Source organism: Centropristis striata, chromosome 23 (genome assembly GCF_030273125.1).
Source record: "Centropristis striata isolate RG_2023a ecotype Rhode Island chromosome 23, C.striata_1.0, whole genome shotgun sequence".
NCBI classification, from domain to species: Eukaryota; Metazoa; Chordata; class Actinopteri; order Perciformes; family Serranidae; genus Centropristis; species Centropristis striata.
In genome coordinates, this window is record NC_081539.1 from 14779236 (window position 1) to 14782888 (window position 3653).

Genomic DNA, 3653 nt, shown 5'->3' on the forward strand with positions numbered 1-3653 from the left:
GAGCATTTGATAAAGAAACATATATAAGGTTGGGGTTTTGAGCCAAGAGACACACATCTCACATCGGCTCCAGAGGTTGTTGTCAGATTCTGCTTTTTTGTACACTGTCTTTCTTCTTGTAATACATTCTTTTTAACTACAAGTGAAGACGTGTCGACAGTGATCCCTTCTTCTCATCAACTCATCAATATACCACAGCAATTTTTGAACATGCCTTTGTGACTTAAGCAAGATATGGTAACACTTTATTTTGAAGGTGTCTACATAAGAGTCACACAAGCCTGTCAGAAACATGACATGACAAGTATCATGAGCATTAATGTTACTTCAAAGTGTCATTAATGTTCATGACATATCCCATGTCATGTTTATGACACGCTCATGTCACTCTTATGTAGACACCTTCAAAATAAAATGTAACCATATCTTGCCTAAGTCACAAAGGCATGTTCAAAAAAATTGCCTTAGTCACATTTTATTTTGACTTTTTCACACACTTGACATAGGCCATTATCTTAAAGGCGTAAAATCACATGATCTGATCAACTGAGGATGTAGACGATTTTACCATAGGTGGCCGGCATCATAAGGAGATGATTTAGGCAAAATAAACCCAATTTTGACAAAAAATGACTTAGCCGATTATTTTAACAGTGTGATGTTATAAGGAATCTGACATCTATCTGTCTCCTACGACTGCATGCAGTCTATTAGTGGAAAATGCCTTTGTTGTACAATTGAATATGTAATGCACTTGATAAAATGCCTCATTATTAGGCTTAATTCACTAGTAAACTGACACTAAACCTCTTCCTGTATATGTTTATATAGTCTAGTAGGCCCACAGTTAGGCTTTAAATATATATTCTTAAGGTGCTAGCTCCTGAAACATCTGGGTTGAATTGGAAACACAATATTTTTCCACGCATAAATACCTTTTACTAACATTTGCATGGCCCTTGTAATTGGCTTTACACAAGAAAATGAATACAGCTATCATACAATAGTCATGTTTGGAACCATTAATATGACAGCCATCTGTATGTATATTATTACTTTGTTCTCAGGTTAGTTCTACTTCATTCAGCTCTATACAGTATTAGGTGGATGATCACCATGCAGGGCTGACTGGCACAAGTCAGGGCTCAGAGATGAGAAATACTGTAGGTTGTCCCTACAATGGGGTTTCTGACCTGCTTCAGAGGTCAGATTTTGTGTGTGAAGGTGACATGAGTTTGATACATCTGCAGGGACAGAAGTTTACAAACTCTAACCCACCTCTTTTAAAATTGGAGGCAAGATTACTAGATCTTTGCATGCATCAGAGCCTGAAAATTGGTAAAACTTTAAAAATATATAAATATATAAACATATTTTAGTGCTATATCCAACATGTACTTGCCCTTTTTAAATTTTGGTCAATTCAGCAATTCCAAATGGTGCTTAATCTTTATTCAAGTCACTCCTTTGATTTTTCTTCCCTGTAAAGTCAAAGCCTTTTTATCTCTGACCAAGTTTTTTCCTCTTTCGTGCTTAAGTCTGGGAGTCAAAGTTGTTGTCTGAGTCTACAGCTAGACTACAGCAGAATTCTAACCCCCAAATTCCTCCTGGGCTGACAAACGTCAACAAAGACCCCGAGAGACACCAAAGAGAGGTGAGCAGTGAACTGAAGCCTCATTGTATTGGCTTATTATGGGGTCCCGCAGTGAGGAAGAAGCTATTTTGTAGCACCACAAGGTCAATATCTAAAAGCCAGGGCAAAGGAGGGGATCAGCCATGAGATTTTTAATTTGAAAAAGCGTAAAGGGGTTTTCCTAGTGAAAAACAGTGTGTGAATTCTAATGGACTGTGGGGATTGTACAGACAAGGTGTTACTGTTTTCCTTTTCTCTTTAAAAGTCATATAGAATGCAATTTATCCACTGTATTGTAAGCTCTTTGACAATTCTTTATATGTCGTGTACAGTTATTGCTGTATTCAAGGCATCAGGCCCATATTTATATTAATATAAAACAAAAATAAAAATGACAAGGGCCCTGCTTTTTTAATAACATGCTTTCCAAACTATATAAAAGCCTGATGTTTCACCCTCCCAAACTCACATTGTTCATGCTGTATGTACACGCACAAGCCTGTGCATCCAATTTTTTTTCTTGAATTGAATGCAGGTGCAATTCATATCAATATGTATTTCACACCTTATTAAATATTCACTCTAAACAGCTGTTTCCAAAGCTGTATGAGTTATTTCGATGCTCCCTGGATTCACTTTCCCAGGAATTTTGATTTTACTTACAAATAGATGTGAAAAGGGGAGCTGTCACACTCTATTATGGTGACCTCAATGATTCTGTGCCCTATCCAAATCCAGCGGTTTTCCATAACAATGCAAATTAAAGGGTGCAAAGCCGAGGGAGACAAGACTTGTTATTTTCCATCCAAAGGACAGAGGTTCTTTACAACAAACTTGTCTGTATGCTTTTAAATTTTATTCAGTGTCAACTTGGAAGTTGCTTTGTGTGAGACAATAAGTTTTTTGCTGTCAATTCATGAGGGTCAGTAACTGTCTTGAGAAAGTGATACTGGAGCTGTGGAGTTTAGAGGCCTGCATTAGACTATTTTGCAAATGAAGGACTTATTCTGTTCATATTTTAAAAATCATGCATTGTGTTTTGATGCAGTCCAAGTTGGAGCAGTTTCATAATGAATATAGTTCAGTTTATGGTAAATATATATATATATATATATATATATATATATATATATATATATATATATATATATATATATATATATATATATATATATATATATATATATATATTTACCATAAACTGGTCAGGGATTTGAGCTTACATTCTGAGTATCTTTTATACAGAGAATCATATACCATGTTTAACATTATCTATTAGACTTCCACTTACAATCAAGATATTATAAGACACTACCATTGTACAGTGCACATTGAATGACATTTACTTATTGTCTATTTTCTCAGCTTTCATCGTATTATATATTCTTTTAAATAAAAAATAAATTAAAAAATGCATTTAAGTTTCATGCAGATAAATACTTAATGGGATACATGATATTTATGAAGCCTACTTAAATATTATGACCATTGCAGTATTTTCAGTCAACTGTATGTAGTCACATTGAACAAAATATGGCTGCTGCATATATCAATGGCAATTTTATTGGGTGGCTCTAGTGATTAAAAAGAAACATGGTATATGGTGCGTTGTGTAAAATGATATGCTGTATTATATGAAAAAGGAAGATAATGATTATTTTTGTTAAATGCATATAGGCCATGTGATGTTCAATTAATTGTAAAATGTATGTACATATCTGAAGTCTTTGTAATAAATAATACTATCCATCTACAATGAGTGAATAGGCTGCAGTCAGTGACCCACATCTCAGTGCAATGAACTGCTTAACTCAGACTGTTGTTTTATTCAGTGCACTGTCAACAGAGTGTTGAGGAGGAGGAGGGGCGGGGCTTAAACACTTATCAGCCACTGTGATTGGATACTAGATTCAACTCTGCTTTGCCATTGGCTGCTCGCGCTGTCACTCTGGATCTGTTATCACCGCTTCCCGCGCCATTTGGCGTGCACGCGCAAGACAAGCAGGCACGTACCCGCTTG